Raw genomic sequence first — 20,887 nt, 5'->3', positions numbered from 1 at the left:
CATCCAGAGCTACATTCACCACAGACACACACATCACACGCACATACACATACAAACTTAAACTCTCACACACATACACATGCACATACAATATGCCTTCACAGAGACCCTCAGACATTCACCTTGAATATATACTAGTAAGCACATACCCTGCACTACCAGGCCCCCCCTCCCGGAGCCCAAGCCTGCCCTCTCACTGCGAACATGGGACTGGGGCGGGGACAGGCAGCTGTTGGGCCCTGTGGATAAACCCTGGGGCCTCCTGGGGTCAATGCCCAATCCTCAGGAGCAGGCAGTCAGCAGCACGGAGGTGGGGCAGGTGAACGGGGATCTTTGAGATCCCAAATCCTCCTGACTTCTCTGACCCTAGACACCAAGTTCTGGGGCATGAAGCTCTGGGGATAGCTTAGTGCTCCCTGGGCTCCAGCCTTTGGGAGGTCCTGAGACCTGTGTTGTGCATGGAGACCAGGAGACTGTTAAGCCTGCAACTCCTGTTCCCCAAGGAGTGCCTAAGGCCTGATTCAGATGAGGGGGCACCTACCCCCATCCAGACACCTCAACAACAAGAGCCTCAAGCAGGCTGAGGGAGCAGTGGCACAAATTCTCCTGTCTGCAGGCACAATCATGGCAGGATTCTCTGAAAGAGAGCCAAGCTGGAGCACAGGGCCAGGGCGAGGAGAGGGATGCAGGCTGGCACAGCAGGGGGTGAAAGAGAGGTGGCAGGGACTTTCCAGATTATCTAGGCCAATTGTCCTCAACTCTGCCCATCCCTGTACCACATCCCGATTTTGCATTATCTACATAACACTATGTGCCCCCCTCCATGGTATCTGTCGAATCTACATACTCCTGAGGTATTCATTATTTTCTTCAAATTTACACTTTTAACTAAAAAGCATTTACTTTAATTAGAAACTTAGTGTTACCACTGTAAATAGAGAGCCAATATAACTTTTAATAACTAGAAAATGGCAGTAAAATAAATACAGTATTAACAAAGCAGTATTATTAAATTTTAGCTAATTGAGCTGCCAGTCAAGATCTCTTTGTTACAAAGCGGAGGGCTGCAAGCATTGGAAAGTTGGTAAAGACACACTAGTACTACATGACACTTTCTACTGGCGACAACCTTGGACTTGATAACGTTGAAAGGGAACCAACTTTCTCACTATGGGAGCCAATGCTATGGAATGGCAGGTCCACGAGCCACGGAGAGTCATATCAGGTCCCACTTCCCACATTGGGAAGCTCTAGCCTTGTCTGCCTCCTGCAGGAGTTTGGGCACGGTGGCCAGCTGGCACTCCATTGCCACAGTCCATTCTGGTAATGACAATCCTTAGAAATTGCTCAGTTCCTTCCTATTTACAAACTGTCCTTACACCCAACTCCCAATACTAGACTTGCAGCAGGAATTATCATGCCCATTTTTTAATGAGAAAGTTGAAGCTCCAAAAGGTTAAGAGACTTATCCAGAGTCACACAGACGGGGTAGGTCTACGAGTAGGAGACCCTCAACTTCTACCCAGATGCCTTTTCTGCTCTACCTGCATCCATCTGTCCCACATTCAGGAGCCCTTGCTCTGAAATGATCGATGCTGGGCATAGAGGGAGGATGGATCCTGGTGTCTGCCTGGTATCTGAGGCTCTCACAACCCCAAAAGGCAAACAGGCAAGTGAATAAGCAGCTGAAGTTGAGAGACATTAAGAGTTTTTACTCTGGCATCACACTGCTGTGTGTCCCTAGCCTGCAAATGTCACCTCTCTGAACCTCAGTTCCGTTGTCTGCAAAATGGGTATAATAATACTCATTATAGGGCATGAAGATTAAGTGAAATAATTCATGTGCATAAAGTCTGGCACAAAGTGCTCAAAAGTATTTATTACTAGAAAAATACAAAGAATAGAATGAATACAGGCAAAGAATAACTGATTGGGGAAGGGGGAGCAGGCATGGCATGGTTCTTCACTGAGGAAAGAAAATGATCTAAGTTTTAGAGGATAAATGTGACTTTGGTAAGAGAACAGTCCAACTGCTCATGTCCTCCTCCTCCCTCTGTCACCACTCCAAAATTTAAGATCTCAACTCCCTCTGTCTCTGCTGAGGACTTTGACACGTTCTTCAGAGCCTGCCTGGCCACTGCTGCCCCAGGTAAAGACTCCCCTTTCAGTCACAATGCCCAATCTGTTTCCTCCAGGTGCTGTTCAGATGGAAGGCTGGGGCCCAGGCCCACTCTGGCACTCTAAGGATTCTAGTAGAAATACTTTCCCTGATAGCAAAGACCCCCACTATCTCTGAGAAAGTTAAGAGACATGTTTGCATATCTGACTTTGTGATCCTTCCCAGCAGGCTGCCATTGATTGGACCAGGGTGGGCGCCTGACCCACTCAGAGCCAATCTGATCTTCTGGAAGTCTGGGCTTGTATCTGTCAACTAGAGGCCTGGTGCACGAAATTCGTGCACGGGGGGTGGGGGGGCTGTCCCTCAGCCCAGCCTATACCGTCTCCAATCTGGGACCCCTTGAGGGATGTCCGACTGCCTGTTTAGGCCCGATCCATAGGATTGGGCCTAAACGGGCAGTCGGACATCCCTCTCACAATCCAGGACTGCTGGCTCCCAACTGCTCACCTGCCTGCCTTCCTGATTGCCCCTAACCACTTCTGCCTGCCAGCCTGATCACCCCCTAACCACTCCCCTGCCAGCCTGATTGATGCCTAACTGCTCCCCTGCCAGCCTGTTTGCCCCTAACTGCCCTCCCCTGCAGGCCTGGTCCCCCCCAACTGCTCTCCCCTATAGGCCTGGGTACCCCCCAACTGCCCTCCCTTGCAGGCCTGGTCCCTCCCAACTGCCCTCCTCTGCTGGCCTGATCACCCACAACTGCCCTCCCTTGCAGGCCTGGTCTCTCCCAACTACCCTCCCCTGCTGGCCATCTTGTGGCGGCCATCTTGTATCCACATGGGGGCAGCCATCTTGTGTATTGGAGTGATGGTCAATTTGCATATTACTCCTTTATTAGATAGGATAGAGGCCTGGTGCATGGGTGGGGGCCAGCTGGTTTGCCCTGAAGGGTGTCCCAGATCAGGGTGGGGGTTCCCTTGGGGCATGGGGCAGCCTGGGCGAGGGGTCTGTGGTGGTATGCAGGCTGGCCACGCCCCCCGGCGACCCAAGCGGAGGCCCTGGTATCTGGGATTTATTTATCTTCTATAATTGAAACTTTGTAGCCTTGAGCGGAACCAAGCCTCCTGCTTGCTCCGTGGCTGCAGCCATTTTTGTTGGGATTTATTTATCTTCTATAACTAAAACTTTGTAGCCTTGAGCGGAGGAAGCTTGGCTTCCTCCATCAATCACTGGGGCAACTCAAGCCTCCTGCTCTCTCCAGCTCCATGGCTGCTGCCATTTTTGTTGGGATTTATTTATCTTCTATAATTGAAACTTTGTAGCCTTGAGCGGAGGAAGCTTGGCTTCCTCCATCAATCACCGGGGGTAACTCAAGCCTCCTGCTCTCTCCAGCTCCATGGCTGCCGCCATTTTGTTGGGATTTATTTATCTTCTATAATTGAAACTTTGTAGCCTTGAGTGGAGGCCTGGGCCTGCCAGGGTGTGCTGAAAGCTTGGCTTCCTCCATTGCCAGGGAAACCCAAGCTTCCTGCTCACTCCGTAGTTGCAGCCATCTTGGTTGGGTTAATTTTCATACTTGCTCCTGATTGGCTGGTGGGCGTGGCTTGTGGGTATAGCAGAGTGGTGGTTAATTTGCATATTACTCTTTTATTAGATAGGATTCCTGAATGTGGCTGGAACCGAGGGGCACAATATAGGAACTATAGGTGTTTGGAAAAGCAGCAAAAACCTAGTCTGTGGAAACAGAAAGGTAAAGGCAGCCAATAAGGTTGCTTCCATTTTTCCTGGCCTACAGGTTGCACTTCCCAAAGGCTAATGCTTTTTCTGGCCCTCGTTTCCCAGGAATCCCTTATATCCTCATAATAAACCCTTCTGTCTGACTGAAGCTGGCTTGAGTGAGTTTCTGTATACAAGCAAAGACCTAATTAAGACAGGGAAGAAGCTGGGAGCTAGAGAATCAAAGATGATCAATCCTGAAGAAAAATAATCATGGTGCCTGCATGGGGGGAGCTCAGTTTAACAGGAGACAGGAGGAAGAGATGTAGACACAGCACAGATGAGGCCTAGCGAGGTGGGCTAAGTCTGGCCAGGGAGGGCTGGGAGGGTTCTTCAGAGGCTTCACTGCAAAGGTGGCAGCTGAGCTGGTTTTGAAGAATAAAGGACTTTCTCCAGGGAGACAACACAGGGGTGGGGAGGCATTACAGGCAGAGGAACAGCAAGTCCTGAGGCACAGAGGCATAGAACAGCCTGCTGTGTTAGAGGAACTGCCAGGAGTTCAAAGTGTGGTGGGGGAGCAGGGGAGATGAGGCTGGAGTCTCGCAGATCACAAAGGGCTTTGAACACCATGCCAAGAAGCTACCAGAATGGGGAGCTACCGGAAGTATTTTAAGTAGCAGGGGGTGACAGGGTCAGTTCTGTGTTTTAGAAAGATGGCTCTGTGGCTGTAATGAGAAAGGACTGCAGAAGGCAGGCCAGGCGGGATGCTGAGAGGTCAGTGAGTTTGCTAAGCAATGATTCATCTATTCCTTCATTCACTGAACAACTCACTGCGTACCTACTATGTGCCAGGGCTAGGCAAATCAGGACTCCTGACCCCATGGAGTTCACAGGCTAGCAAGAAAGAGAGACAAGGAAAAAGCAATTCAAGTGTAATGAGTGTCATGAAGAAGAACAAGGTCCTATGGAAAGGGACGGTGTTCAGTTTCCGGTTTTCAGGCTTTGCTGCAGAAATGATGTTTGAGCTGGCATCCACAGGATAAGTAGGAGTAAGCAGGGCACCAGGAGGAGGAGTGCATTTCAGGGTGAGGGAACATGTGTGAAGTCCTGCAGCTGAGGGAGAGGGGTGATGGTGCAAGATGATACAAAAAGATAGGCAAGGACCAGATCACATAAGGCCTTGTAAATGACGTCAGAGATTGGCTTTTATTCCAAGAAGTCTTGGAAGGGTCTTAAGCAGGGAAATGATATAAACATTTCTGTTTAGAAGATCACAGTGTGAAAAGTGAAATGAAGTGAGGCAAGAACAGAAACCTCAGGTGAGCAGCTTAGGAGGCTGGCACAGTGGTCCAGGTGAGGGTTAATGGTGGTCTGGAAGGAGCGGGGGGGGGGGGGGGGGTGGGGGGACAGGCAGCGGGATGACAGATTCATAAGATATTCAGAACCAATAGGACTTGCTGAGGATTGGCTGTGGAATGTGGGGGTGAGGTGTCCAGGAGAACTTCCAGCTTTCCAGCTTGAGCAAGTGGGTGGGAGGTGGTGGCAGAGAAGAGCTGGGGACATTGGAGGCAGAGCAGGTGCCTGCAGATGGAGCTGTGGACCTAGGTTGGGACCTGAGGTTGATTGTGTCACATCTAAATGTGGCCCAGGAAGCAGTTATAACTGCAGGTCTTGAGCCCAGAAGAGATAAAGTCAAGAGAGTAAATGAGATTCCCTGGTGGTAGGGTAGAGTGTGCAATAGAGTAAGAAAAGGGGCCTGGGTGGCTCTGAGAAGTCATGGTAGCAGCAGGGCCTGGGGGCAGAGTGACCAGGAGCTCTGGGCTTAGAAAATCAGAACCATGAAATCCAAAGGGTACTTCGCTCAGGCCTGGGAGGCATCTGGCTTTGGTCCCACCTTTCCTGGCCAAGCATGACGCCTCGGCACAGGCACTTCCCAGCTGAGACAGCCCTCCCTTCCCCACCGCATCTTCCTCCTTGGCAAAGTCCAGGTTATCCTTCAGACCTATTCAGGGGGCCCCTCTTCCTAGTTGAAGACTTCCCTGATCTAGGCATGTGCTCTGCAGTCCAACAACCTGGGTTTGAATCCCAGCTCTGCCTCTGCATGGCTGTGTGACTTTGGCCAGGAAATGTAACCTCACTGTCCTCATCGACACAACAGAAATAACAGTACTGCCTACCTCGTAGGGCTGTTTGAAGATGAGCATGCAGAGTGCTTAGCAGAGAACTTAGCACACAGTAAGCACTAAATAAACGTTACTATTATTAACATCACACCCACTTTGGAACAGTTAGTCATGTCTTCCACCTTATACTTCCTCCACTTGGGAACTATTTGCAGGGCCTGTGTCCCTCCCTGCCTCTTCCTATCCAACTTGTGGGGCTGTATAACACAGGGCCCAGTGCTAAATCAAAATGCAGGACTCCTTGTTCAAAATTATTAAAAATTATTAAGACAGCAGAATATTAAGGCAAGTGTGGGATCCTTCTAAGTGGGATCCTTCCTGTGCAACCAGACTCATGAAACCAGCCCCGTCTTTGCACCCATCCAGCCCCGGGCCTGGGCCTGGCCCAAGTAGGTGTCAACCTTCATGCAAAAGAGTAAAAATGCCAGCTGACAACTGAAATGGTTTTGTGATTTTCATCTGGAATTTCATTGTATCCTTCCCATAGAGAGATAACATCAATCCCCTTTTAGAGTCGAGGACATTGAAGTTCAGAGACGGGGTGTGCCTTCCAGCTGGAATGTGAACATGGGGTAGTTGCCTCCAAAGCCCTGCCTGGTGCCCTCTGGCTCCACAGGGAGGTCAGGAGAACCTGACCCCGAGGGATGAACTTCGTCAACAAGGCCCAGAGGGAGGGAGCTGGAGGGACTGGGACTGGCCCCCTCCCTCCTGGGATGAGCCACATAAACAACCAGCTCCCTGGGCACCAGGGCTGCTATACAGGGAAAGGGGTAGGAGAAGGCAAAAGGTCATTCCTGAGAAGGTTGTGCCTGAGGGCCATAGACCCCAGCCCACACTCTCTGGAAATCAGACCCTGCCTCCTCTGCTTAAAACTGTTCAGGGACTGCCATTGGCCTCAGGACAGTTCCCAAGTCTTTAGTATCCTGCTAGACCAGGGAGTTCTGGCCTGACTGTGTTGACGCCTGCCCACTCTCTACTCTCTCCACTGTTGTCATCCCCCACCACACCAAGGCTGCAGCACACAACATTCCCTTTCCTCCTCACTTCTTTGTGTCCTCAACTCCTTGTCACTCTAGGATTCCTGAATCCCTCCTTTCAACACACATCATCTGCTCTGGGCTGTTCCCTGGCTAGAATGTAGGCGCCCGGAGGCAGGGCCTGCCTGGCTCACAGGGCTTGGTACATCAGGTATCTGAATGTAACCCCCTGCAACAGAGGCGGGTGGGGCGGGCGGGAGGGGGGAGAGGGGGGTGCTATGCACTCTCTCCCCTGCTCTCCACTCCTCCCCAACCATCCTTTTCCTGTCCAGGCATCTTGAGCCCAAAGTGTGAGGAGCCCAAACTTGCAAAGGGAAGAGAATCATCATACAGTAAGCAGCCCCCACCTGCCAGCTCTGGGCTGGGTGCTGTGCATCCAGTTAGTACGTTTAATGCCTCAAGAATCTTCCATATGGGGGTGGGGCAGTCTGGGTGCAAATTATTCCTATTTCCCAGGTTGCTCACTAAGTGGTTGAGACCACTTGCCTGGAACGGTAACAGAGCCTGGGAGTGGAGGATGCCACACTTGAACCCAGGACTGTCTTAAGTATCTGGTGTCCTTTCTGCCCCTGTGACTTACTGTTCTCAGCCAGCTCACCTCCAACCACAGAGCAATTGTTCCTCACCCATGCCCTTAGTTCACACACACCCCAGGCAGCACAGCTCCTCTGTTGGGTCAGCAAAACACCAGTGTAGAGGCCAGTGTAGAAATCACGACTCCCCTGGGTCAACAAAATGCCATTGTGGGAGAAATACCCACCCCAGGTCAGCCAAACACTAATGGGGAAAGACACCCCCATTGTCAGCAAAGTGCAGGTATAGGAAGCACATCTGCACCCCCAGTCAGCAAAAAGCCAGTGTGAGAGACACTTCCCTATACCCACCTCTGCCTGGGCCCACAACATAGGCTTGGGATACACAGGTAGAGTCCTCTGAGGTGGTGCTCCTGGGGTGGGGGAAGGCAGTATCGCTGGGGCTGCTACTGTTGCCTGGGGGGGGGGGGGGGGAGAAGACTGCCGCTGGGGAGTGGAGCAGACGGGGGTGAGAGTTCTCACATGGCACTAATGAAATCAACCACCAGTCTGCCCCCCCTCTCCCACCTCTGCCCCCTGCTCCCCAGGGACCCTCCAGGCTCCAGCTGATGCAATGCCCAGGCCCAATAATTGTTTTCTTCCCTCTTTAAAGGGCCAGCTGCTGGTGCAGCAGCAGACATCACCCTGACCCTTGACAGACCCCACAGAGCTTAGCACCCGGTTAGGGATCAGGGAAGCCCAGAAAGGAGCAGCTCAGCCCTGGGTTCTGCAGAATAAAATCCAATTAATGTCCAGAGGCCAGAAGTGTCTGTGAGCAAGATTGGAGGCAAAGATAATAAGACAGAGACAGTGCTCCCAGGAGAACACATGCCCTGAGGCAGGGACCTTGGTCCCTGCTGGGTCCTCAGCACCTGACTCCTGCTTGCCTGTCCTGTCAAGTCCTTGGCACAAGAGTTACTCCTGAGTTCAGCAGTTATCTTACTGAGCTTCCCTGAGTTCCAGGCACTGTGCTAAGCAGCTTAAATCCACCATTTTATTTACTCCTCCCAGCAGACCTAAAGGTGGGTCTGTTTTACTGAAGGAGGCTTAGAGAAAGGAAGTGATTTCCTGAATAGCACACAGCCAGAAAGTGGCACAGCCTGGGTTTGAAGCCAAGTTTGCCCAACTCTGGGCTTCATATCCTGCAGAGAGCGGTCAGTTTCAAACCCGGGGGCTGGAGATCCCTAACCAGGTAGCCTGGCACAGAGGGCAGGGAAGGGGTCTGTGGGTCCTAAATAGGCTCTGAAGGCTATGGTGTTTGGTTTAAACACAGGTTTTACAGACCCCTTCCTCAACTCCCCCCCCCAACCCCCCAAGAGAATGCCCCATTAGGTTGCCCACTACCCCCAGGGACAGTTGGCAGCTGCCTGATTACAGACTAATTGGTGGCTGCTAGCAACTGTGGGACTGGCTAGTTAACTCCTTGGTGACCAGGCCTAGCCCAGAAAGGCCCTCTCCCCAACACTTCAGGCTCTAAACCCAAGGACCCTAGACTTACATCATCATGGGCAGAAGACAGGACCAAAGGGGCAGCAGCCTTCCTCTCCACACCCAGACAACACCCCAGCCCATAGGACCACCTCCAAACAGCCCTAGGTGGCAGTGCCAGCCACCACCCCTTGTTCTCTGGCCCTGGATATGGCCTTGCTCACCCCATCCAGGACCATGGGAGCTATGGGTCCTTCCTGGATTTCCAGGCCCAGGATCCTGGGAAGCAACCCACGCCTCAGGGTTGGGTTGTCCAGAGAAAGTGATGTGGGCATGGGTCCAGGTAGCCTAGAGGCCAGCTAGTGAAGATGCCTTCCCCTGAGTGAGAGAGTGCCCAGGTTGCTCACCAAGGGTTTTGCCAAGCTTCCCCGAACCCTGGACTTCCCACTGTGGATTGACCAACTGCCTTTCCCAGCTTCCCAGAAGCCCTCTCTTCCACCCTAGGACTGGGGTGAGCACCACCCTTTTTCTTTCATAGAGTGGGGGGTCCTCTAGGCACCACAATGGTGTCTCATTGGGAGGAAAGAGTGGCCGCTTCTCAACCAGGGCACAGGCAGGAGGGAGGAAGGCAGGCTGCCTTCCAGCTCCCTTTCCAGGAGGAATTTTAAACACTTTCCAAAAATGCCATGCGAGGCAATGCTGTTGAAGACCAGGGCCCCAGATGCTCTGAGCTTCAGCAAAAAACTCAAGACTCTGGAGCCCCCTACTCCATTTCCAGGCTTCCCCAAATGCCCTATGTTCCCCTCTTATACTTTAGCCCCCACCCCAGAGCCATCACACACACTGTGCTTATCCCACCTCCTCCCCGGCTTTCGCCCCCCAGACCCTGCAAGCTCACATCCCTACGTGGCGCCTCCCGGCCGGAGCGCCCCCCCTCCCCGGGTGGTCCCTCAGACCTCCGCAGCCCTCTCCCTACATCCACTTCCAGGCGAACAAGGCCTACCGACTTACCTGGGGTGGGGCTGGGGTCCATACAGGGAGGGGTCTCCCGTGGCCCAGAAGGCTCTGAAGGCGGGGCAGGTGCTGCCCTGGGACCCCGCCCCGCGGACCCGGCGGTAGGCGCGGCCCGGTCCCAGGCGGCGGAGGACTCAGCGGGGGTAGGGGAGCGGGGCGGGGAGGGGCGGCGAGAGAAGCTCACGGGGGCATCGCCCGCCACCGGGCCGGGCAGCTCTGCTCTGTCTGCCTGCGCTGCCGGCTCCGCAGCCACCAAGATTCTCAGCAACTGCCGGGTGCAAAGCCAGAGCCCGGGCTGGCGGGAGGCGAAGAGGGAGGCGGGGTCTATTGGGGGCGGGGCACAAGGCGGGTGGGGCCACGGGAGGGCGGGGTCAACCGGGCTGGATTTAATGTTGGGCGGGGCCTAGTGGAATCCGGGGAGTCTGGGTTTGCCAGGTTGAAGGCCAGCGAAGCTAGTAAGGCCTCTAAGGGGGCGGGTATAGAAGATGCCTCAAGCCTCTCTACATCCCTGGGATACTCCCACCTCATGCCTTACCCTCCTCTCCACCACAACCTCGTTTAGTTCTTTCTCAACCTTCCTTTTCTTTGGGTCACCTCAATGGCACCGCACTACCCCTGTCCCACCCTGAACCAGACCCAGTAACATCAGATGATGAGAGGAGGAGGAAATGGCTTACAAGCATCAAATCCAAGTTACAGATGGAAAAACGGAAGCCCGGAGAGAAGACTTGCCCAAGTGCCTGCTATGAGGGAAGAGACTTTATGGTGTCCCTTGCAGACAGTGGGTAAGTTGTAGAGTTTCCTCCTCTGAGACCCAAGTTAACCTCCCTCCCCTGCCCTCTCTTCTCCTAGAGCACTGTTTTTCCACTTGAGGTGATTTTGCCCCCACCTCCATTTCCAGGAACAGTTGGCAGTGTCTGGAGAGACATCTTTGGTTTTCAAAACTGGGGGCTGCTACTGGCCCGTGAGAAGAGACGAGGCATGCTGCTAATCATCCTCCAATGCACATGACAGCCCCATGCCAAAGAATTATCAAGCCAAAACGTCAACAGTGCCAAGGTTGAGAAGCCCTGCTCCCGAACCTGGTATCGTCTAAAGGAACTTCCAAGTGGGCTCCCGGAGTCCTGGGTTCCTTGGCAGCCAGGGACTTGAGGAGCATGCTGTATAAAGTGTCTCCTAGGGGCATGCCTGCCTCCATCTGGCCGTGTCCACTTCTGAGCTCCAGTGTTCTTAATTCCACTCATTTACAGAGTGGATAATATTATTAGTATATGTCTTCCTAATCGTTTGCCAGAGGCAGGCAAGACAAGTGTTTTGCTGAGGGCATGGATTAAAACGAGAATGGAGAGTGGAAAGGTGCAGGGAAAGGAAAATGATTGGTATTAAATGACCGTCCTGAGATAGCTAGCTGTATCTTCTACATACTTCTCACCCTCACATCCCTTCTCCTTTGGTCCGTGAGAAGGGTAAACTGAGACCCAACAATGTGGAGAGGCCAAAGCTGGATCCCACAACTGGCCAGCTGGGACTCACAATTGTATTCACTTATTTTTAAATATATATATATATATATGTTTTTACTTCAGAGAGGGAGAGGAAGAGAGAGATAGAAACATCAATGATGAGAGAGAATCATTGATTGGCTGCCTCCTGCATGCCTCCTACTGGGGATTGAGCCACAACCCAGGCTTGTGCCCTTGACCGGATTTGAACCTTGGACCTTTAAGTCCGCAGGCTGACGCTCTATCCACTGAGCCAAACTGGCTAGGGCAATTCTATTCACTTATTAATGAAACTTTTGTTATCATTTAATCTACATCAGGCCTAGAACGAAGGCCTGTGTTATAGAATGATTGCTCTGGAGCAGAAAGGGGGATTAGATTATCGGGGACAAAATGGGGACCAGGGAAGTGGCTGGGACAATGGTGGAGGTGAAGGATGTGGAGAGCAGAGCCTGTGAAGCTGTAGGAGAGAGGGGCAGAACCAGGAATCCTCTGTGCTCCTCCCTGGCATCCCATCACAGAGACCTGTAACCCAGGGGCTCCCTTTGGAATAATGATCCCTTTGCACATCTGATGAACACTTGGACTTTCCCTCTGGAGAACTGTGCAGATGTACACTTTCCATATAATCTCAGGGGCTCCAAAACTCTATATTGGCTTCCAGAAGGGTTGGAGGGATAGTGGTAGAGGTTGATTCTTAAGTGCACACAGAAGAATAACATGCAGGAATAAAATAAAAAAAAAGCTAGGAAAAAAGTAATTGACAAGGGTTTACCTTACCTGATATTAAAATATACAATAAAGTCAGTACATTTAAAGCAGTATGATGTTGAAGCAGACCTAGAGGAATCAGTGGGACAGAATGGAGTACAGAAATGGCCAACCATACAAGGGAGTTTCATGTATGATAAAGATGGCCCTTCAGGTAAATGGGGGGAAATATAGGCCTTTCAACAAATGGGTGAAATAACTGGCAAGTCATTTGTGGAAATAAAAGAAAGCAGTATCTTTTTCCTACACAGAAATAAATTTCAGGTGGAGTGCATATTTAAATAACACCATAATGTACCAGAAGAAAACATACTCAATGTTTTAATAATCTTGGAAATAAAATACTTTCTAAGCATAATGAAAGCTAGAAGCCAAAGGGAAAACATCAATAAATTTTACTATAAAAACTTCTAGAGAGAAGAAGTGATCATACTCAGGATTGAAAGACAAACGACAAACGCGGAGGATAAATCCCTATTGACCTCTGCTCTTGCCCCACTCAAGCCTACCAGTCCCTCCCCACAAGCCAAGTAAGGGTCAAGCTGGAGAGACGATTGTGAGGATTGAGACCCAGCACATCTCTGAGGCTCCTCCCCCGGCACCCTGGCCAGTGCCCACCTGTTCAGGGGCCGGGAAGTCCCAGAAATCCCCGCCAGGCCATCTGGGTCCACAGCAGGTGCCTTAGCACAGCAGAGCCACAGTTCGCCCCAGGCTGCTCGCCACTTCTCTCGTGTGGCCAACCTGAGAACTGCAGTCTTCCATTCCAGTTCAAGCAGCTTCCTGGTGGGAATTTTTTTCTTAAAATAAGTAACATTTAAAATTTTGAGGGTGCAAACAATGTTTCAGGCTTTGTGCTAAACACGTAACAGAGTGTATTTCATTTGATTCTCAAAACAACTCTTCTAGGCGGGCCCACTGTATTTTCATGTCCATTTGACAGATGAGAAAACCAAATTTGAAAATAGCAGTGGCCTCAGGATTCAATGTCTGACACCTGGCCCCACACTTAACGTAAGAAAGCCAAGTCCTTGGGGGAATTCAAGAAAAGTTTTTGAGGTTAATCTTGATCCAGGCCTTCTCCCAGAAGCCAGAGAAACAGTCGTTAGGGAACAGGGGTAGAGAGAAACATTTCTGATAGAGTGAATCATGGATGCAGTAGAGGACATGTTAACCCCAGGAAGGGGAAGGGGCAGTGGGGCGAATCCCAGTGGTGTCCTTGAAGCTGAGTCTTGTGGGGTTTGAGGGAGGGATGAAGGAGTGGGCAGCACTCACAAGCCTGGGATGAGGAAGAGGGACGTTGGGGAGGAGCAGTGGCCTACTTACCTATGTGCCCTATAGCTGGAGTCAGTTGGAGATGAGCTAGCCAAGTACACCAGGATCAAGTTAGAGTTTGGACACGGAGAAGTTTGAGCATAAGGATTCTGATGACTTTTCCATGTTTCAGTTCACTTGGTCTAGGGACCATCTGTGCTGCCAACCCAACCTGCCTCTTTCTTTCCAGATGTTCCTCTAAGCCAGTCACCTTTGACTCCTCCATCTCCTCACCGCTATCCTGTTAATTACCAGGGTCTGCCCAGTCTGCCTCCTAAATATCCCCCCAGGTTCATTTACTGCTCTCCATCCCCATGGCCACTCGCCCACCCAGACTGCCTTCCTTTCACTCCTGAATCCAGTTGCTGACAGTGACTTGGTCTCACCACCTCCAGACTTTCATACAAAAGAAATCCTCATCCAGCAAATTTGACCACAATTCCTCTCCTGTTAAAAACCCTTTTCATTCGACAAATATTGAGCAAGCACTTGTTTCATGTTGAGTATTGATGAGCAAAGCATAGACTTTAAAGCCTGTTGGAGTGGCAGATATCAATCAAATGACCCCCTCCCAAAATAATATGTAATTACAAACCGGGAGACTTGCCATAGGCAGGCCTGACCTAGTAAGGGAGGTCCCAAAATGCTCCCCAATGTATCCCACCTGAAGTGTGAATAACAATCAAAGAGATCAAAGAGTTAAGGGTGGGGTAAAAGTTTTTGCAACAGCCCTGAAGTTGCTTTTCTGAGTCTCAGTTTCCTCTTCTGTATAATGGGGATATTTAGAATTGTGAGGATTAAATGAGTTAATAGTTATATAGTCCTTAGAACAGGTCCTGGGACATAATAAAATTTTCCATAAGTGTTAGCTATGGAAACACAACCACAATAATAATGATAATAATAAGTATTATTATTTTTTAGAGAGCCATTGAAGGTCTATCAGCAAAGAAGTTAAATGAGAAAGTAGCATTTTTAAAAAGTCGTTTTGGCTGCAGTGAGGAGCATGGATTGGAATAAGGAAAGACTATATTCAGGGGAACTAATGAGGAGACTCTTGCAGGGGTCCACAGAGAGCGGTGGGGCATTTACACTAAGGAGGCAGAGAGGACTCGAAGAGATTTTGTGATTTAGGCGGTAGAAACTTCTGGCCTTAGTGTTTGATTGGTGGGGAGAGGCTATAGGAGGTGCAAGGGGACTTCCAACATTTCGGCCCCAGCAGCAGGGTGGGTACTGATGTTCTTCACCAGGTCAGGGAGGCCTGGAGCAGGACCAGGCCTGAGGGGGATGCTGAGTCCAGTTTGGGATATGTTCAGATACAGGAACTGTAGGGCATCCTGGATGAGGGCCTGCAGAAGCAGCTGATTAGGTCTGAAGTTCAGAGGAGAAATTATGGTTAGAGACATTAAATTGAGATTGTTGGCAAATACATACAAAATGGACCTCAATCATTCCATCTGTGAAATGGTAGAAGAAAGGAGATAGCAAGATAATTTTTAAGGTTTCTCCTGCCTCCCGCATGGGAAGGAGCCCAAGTGTTGAGGTTGGTAGGACCCCAGAGACAGAGAGACAAAAAAACCCATGTGATCTGAAAAACTTGATAGAGGCTCCTTAGAGGCTATTTGTCATTCCTTCATCTGATTGTCTTTCACTGAGCAGCTACTATGAGCCACTTGCTCTACTAGGGATGGAAGGATGAATAAGATCCAGCCCCTGCAGTTAGGGGACAAGGAAAAGAGCAATTATAAAGCACAGTCATGTGCCACTTAATGATGGGGTCTGCTCTGAAAATGCATCGTTAGGTGATTTTGTCATTATAGGAACATCACAGAATGCACTTACATAAACCTAGATGGTCTCCAGTGGTCGGCAAACTCATTAGTCAACAGAGCCAAATATCCACAGCACAACGATTGAAATTTCTTTTGAGAGACAACTTTTTTAAACTTAAACTTCTTCTAACGCCACTTCTTCAAAATAGACTCGCCCAGGCCGTGGTATTTTGTGGAAGAGCCACACTCAAGGGGCCAAAGAGCCGCATGTGGCTCACGAGTCGCAGTTTGCCGACCACCGGTATAGCCGACTACACACCTGAACTATATGGTATAAACTATTGTCCTAGGCTACAAACCTGTACAGAATACTGTAGAAAATTGTAACACAGTGATAAGTATTTGTGTACCTAAGTATATTTAAACATAGAAAAGTTACAGTAAAAATACGGAATAAAATATAAAAAATGGCACGCCCGTGCATGGAGCTTACAGGACTGGAAGTTGCTTTGTGTTAGTCAGTGAGTCAGTGGTGAGCGAATGTGAGGCCTAGTACATTACTGTACACTGCTGTAGACTTTACAAACACTGTCCCAAAAGCCTCCCCTGCTTCCTTCCGACAGGGTCAGAAATGGAACACTAAAGCTGTCAATGCTGCTCCCAGCACAGGGATGTGGGCTGGATTGATTGCAAATACCAGGAGGAGGAACTGGCTGGGTAAGGCATAGATCATAACAGTGACTGTCAGGAGGGAGTGAACGGTGGCCTGAGGATCAGTAGGAATAAGAAATCAAGATACAGCAATAAAGGAACATAGGGGGTTGTCATGGCAATGTGGCTTTGGCTATTGCATACTGGAGCAATTTCCAGATTAAGGAACTTTGTGGTAACCCTGGCAAGTGTGGTTCAATTGGTTGGGCATCTTCTTGTACACTGAAATGTTGCTGGTTCAATTCCTGGTCAGGACACATGCCCGGGTTGCTGGCTCAATTCCCAGTAGGGGCCGTGCAGGAGGCAGCTCATCAATGTTTCTCACATCAATGTTTCCCTTTCCCTCTCCCTTCCTCTCTCTCTAACAATCAATTTTAAAATCGGTTCAAAAAAGAAACTTGGTGGTATTCCTGGGGAAAACTCCCACTCATTTGTATTTGAGCTCGATTGTGTTTTACATAAAGAGGGTGTAGAACTGAGGACTCAATATTTTGACTTTGGAGTTTGTTTTGGGTTCCTTAACCCTATCTGGCACAAAGGGCTCTCACTGGCTTTGAATTGATGGGAGAAATAAAACTTACCTATGCTTTGTATCAGTGATTTTCAATCCATGTGCTGTAAGAATTTTTTTTTAAAATATATTTTATTGATATTTTACAGAGAGGAAGGGAGAGGGATAGAGAGCTAGAAACATCGATCAGCTGCCTCCTGCACACCCCGTACTGGGGATGTGCCCGCAACCCAGGTACATGCCCTTGACCGGAATCGAACCTGGGACCCTTCAGTCCACAGGCCGACGCTCTATCCACTGAGCCAAACCGGTTTCGGCGTGCTGTAAGAATTTTTAAAACACGCAATACCTACTATTTAGTCAGGGGCACTTTGCCCTTAGATTGTCAAATTAAAAAAATGACATCAGCCAATACAACAATAGGCATCCGATGTGAATGCCCTGTCTGGAACCATAAATATATAGATCATAAAATAGAGTTGCATCTTATTGGTCACGTCACATAATAAGGTTGCTTCTGATGGCCTAATTCTCTTTATCCTCATCCGAGGATATGTTTTACTGATTTTAGAGAGAAAGGAAAGAGGATAGAGGGGTAAAGGGGAGAGAGAGAAACATAGATAGGCCACCTCCCGTCTGGGGATTGAACCTGCAACCCAGGCATATGCCCCAACTGGGAATTGAACTGGCAATCCTTTGATGCACGGGACAATGCTCCAACCTACTGAGCCACACTGGCCAGGACTGATTGGTTAATTCTTGGTACCAGAAATTCTGTTTATGTGTAAGTACAGGCACCTGATTTTTTTAAAGTAACTTCAGAGCAAAAAGGATAGGTAATTACTATTATTATTTTTGTAAACCAATCAAAATTATACCTATTTTTTGTCAGATCAGCAAAAAAAATGTGTGTTTTGGTGTGCCACAGAATTTTAGTAACTAGTTTATGTGTGCCATGAGATGAAAAGCGTTGAAAATCGCTGCTTTATATCATTACAACCTGAAAATATTTCCAAAGTACAGGGAAGGTCAGGCTGGCTCTACACTACCACAGAAAGCTTTTACCACAGAAAGTGGCAGTGGCACTTAACACTTTTTAAGATGGCTCCTGTGGACCTATGTCCTTGTACAAAGAATTTACAGCAATGTACTCTGAAGACACCAAAGTAGAGGAAGTAACATCAGACACAAGACCTGAAAGTCTGGCAGAAGAAAGCTGTGTGAGGAATCTGGGCCTCTTAAAAAATGTTTAAAGATATTTTTATTGATTTTTAGAGAGAGAGGAAGGGAGAGGGATAGAGAGATAGAAACATCGATAAGAGAGGAACATCATCGTTAGAAAAATCAGTGAAAGAGAAAAAAAAGAAAAAATCGATGAGAGAGGAACATCGTTGATTGGCTGCCTCCTGCACACCCTCTGCTGGGAATCAAGCCTGAAACCCAGGCATGTGCCCTGACTGGGAATTGAACCGTGACCTCTTGGTTCCTGAGTTGACCCTCATTCACTGAGCCATACTGCCTGGGCAAAATTTTCATTCTGGACTCTACTCGTGCACCTTGAGTCTGTTTCAGGAACAAAGTTCCCAAATAATAGTAGTTGAATTAAGCACTATTGAATCTGTCTTCTCTTAGATCCTTGTCCTCTTTGATCCTCATGACCTCCATACTCTCCGCCAGGGCTTGGATGAGGATGGAGCAAATGAGGCACTGAGGGCACAAATTTAGAGAAGCTCTCATTCTCAGGGGCATGCAACATGTTCCCAGCCCTGCTCCCTGCTCACATCCCCACTCCAGGCCTCCAGGTGCTCCTCGGTGCTCACACATTGCTGTTCAGTCCCTCCCCACATTTGCCTGATAAAAGCTGGCACTGCTCCAGGGCCCAGCTCAGCTATCACTTCTTCCTGGAGGTCTGCTGCTCTGCCCAGTTATTCCTGCTCCCCCGTAGGCCAAGCTGGCCCTCCGTGCTCTAACAGCATGATAAAGGCTGCATCGCACAGTGGTTAATGGAACAGGCTCTGGCATCAGAGTCCAGCTGTGTTGTTTGTTATCTGCACACCACTCTCTGAGCCTGTTTCCACATGTGTAAAATGCGGTGCTGACTTCACAGGGGAGCCATAAAGATTAAATGAGAAAATGTATGCAAAGTGACCAGCAATGATTGATACAGGATACTCAATAAGTCGTAGGTATTATTACTTTATTTATACCACTTCTAAAGCACTCATATATTCTAATTATTTTCCTGCCTTTATCTTCACTATACCACAAGTTCCTCCGGGCAAGGAGGAGGAGGAAGAGGAGAGGAAGAAGATCTTTATGAATGACATGTAATGGGCATTAAGACATGTCTGCTGCATAAATAAAGAAAAGAAATTGATAAGTTCAAGGGGAAAAAGTTCTGGGCAGAAAATCTGGAGCCTTGGCCTCTAGTCACATGGTCCCAGTGACAGTATAGCGCCTGCCTGATTCACATCACTTTGAGGAAAAGCTGTCCAGACCACAAACTCTGTGGGGGCCATGCTTGAGACCACTTGGCCCCTCCAGTCTCTCTAGATTTGAGCAGATGGATGGGGCTAGCACTAGAGCCAAGTGTTACCATTTCATGTATTAGCTGATGACCTTTAACTAATGGCCTAGGGCAGTGGTCAGCAAACTGCGGCTCGCGAGCCACATGCGGCTCGTGAGCCGCGGTTTGCCGCTCTGTTGACTAATGAGTTTGCCGACCACTGACCTAGACTCTCGATTCCAATAATTACAGGCTGTTGTTGTTCCTTGTGATTAAGCCCCTATCCAGTGGTCGGCAAACTCATTAGTCAACAGAGCCGCAGTTTGCCGACCACTGCCCTAGCACAGCAATCTGAGACAGGCCAATTAGAGGCTCTTTCGAACAAAGGAACAGAAAGAAATTATGATGGCAGAGGGAATTAAAATAGGGAGGTCAGAAACAAGTGAGCCTTCGCCAATAAAGCCATGTGCAGATCGAGATAAGAGGGGGCAGAGACCAAAAGTAAGCAGAAGTCTTGGTGGGTAGAGGAGAAAGGAGCAGCCCTGTGCAGAGATGGGGCAGGTGTGAGGAGAGGGAGACTGAAGTGAATCCTAGCCCTGCCTTGTTCCAGTTGGCATTTCAGTTTCAGTCCTTGCAAGAAACTCCTTTATATTTGAGCTAGATTGAGTTGGCTTCTGTTCCTTGCAGCTCAATGAGACTGACTCTACTAGTTACTTTGGCAAGTCTCTGCCTTTCTCCGGGCCTCAGTTTGACTAGACCATCTCTGAGGTCTTCTCTTTGAACACCATGTAGAGATAATGGTTTTTAGGTTGTTGGCAACTAAATTCAGTATTAGTTACAGAGTGTCATGACATCCGGGCTCCCAAAATAGCTTGGTGGCTGGTTAAAGAGCCTATGGGAGTATCCAACAAATGTCTGGCTTTGAACCTGAGCCCTGCTGGTACAATCTGCCTTCCCCTTCCATTGCATCTTTTGTTGAATCACAAAGGAACTGAAGAACCAGAGCTGGTGTTTGTCCAGTGTCTTTTAGCTGCTGAATGCCCTACCTACCTTCTTAACGCTTTCCTGGCCCCACTTCCGCATTTCAGAGGATTTCAGTGCCAGGTCTGCTCCAAAGAAAGTGCCCCTCTAGGTAGAATTTGAACAAAGAAAGTTTCCTTCTTTGGTGTTAAGCTGTCCTGCCTTCCAGCTTTTTGGCTCTGGGCCTGTGCCCTGCCTTCATCCTTCTAAGCTAACAACTATGTTGATATTAATACTTCCTTGCTTTTGTATAGTGCTTTGTACTTTTCAGAGCATTTTAATGCATATTATCTTATTTGCTACAGAAACCAGAAGAAATAGGCAAGAAGAGGGTAGAGGATAATACCTATCATTTCTTCTATTCCATTCACCCCCTTAAAACAATTTATTTTAAAAGAATTTAGAGAAATTACCCATTAGCTCTTTTTTAATTTGATGGAAATATTGAGACTGAGCTTGATGAAGTGACTTTCCCAAGATCACAGAGCAAGTTAATGGCTGAGCTGGATCTAGAAGGTTTCTAATCATGGATCACACTTAAGTAAGAATTGCCTAAGACCACCTTGCAAAACACTACTGGCCATGACAAGGGGTCTCTGATAGAAGTGGTATTCTTGGCACTGCTGCCCCCTTGAGACTTCCAGGAGTCATTCACAATCTTACCCTGTCAGTCCCTACAAAGATGTGGCTACTCCATAATGGTTTGGGTAGCGCCAG

The 20,887-nt window shown here is 49.1% G+C and overlaps 1 protein-coding gene across 3 annotated transcripts in view; it reads right to left on the bottom strand.

The window, feature by feature from the left end:
- The window catches only part of RIMS3 (regulating synaptic membrane exocytosis 3), a 41,715-nt gene extending 31,346 nt beyond the window's left edge, over positions 1-10,369 (bottom strand). For 2 of the 3 annotated variants that reach the window (XM_080657431.1, XM_080657432.1), the window contains exon 1: positions 10,064-10,361. The gene's annotated coding sequence lies outside the window, so the exon portion shown is untranslated. Of the gene's footprint in view, positions 1-10,063 lie in introns of all 3 variants that reach the window. The other variant, XM_080657429.1, reaches the window with a different exon arrangement.
- Positions 10,370-20,887: the final 10,518 nt, after the last annotated feature.

The sequence above is a fragment of the Plecotus auritus genome (genome assembly GCF_963455305.1).
Source record: "Plecotus auritus genome assembly, chromosome: 2".
Taxonomy (NCBI): Eukaryota; Metazoa; Chordata; class Mammalia; order Chiroptera; family Vespertilionidae; genus Plecotus; species Plecotus auritus.
This window is presented reverse-complemented; position numbering and strand designations above follow the sequence as displayed.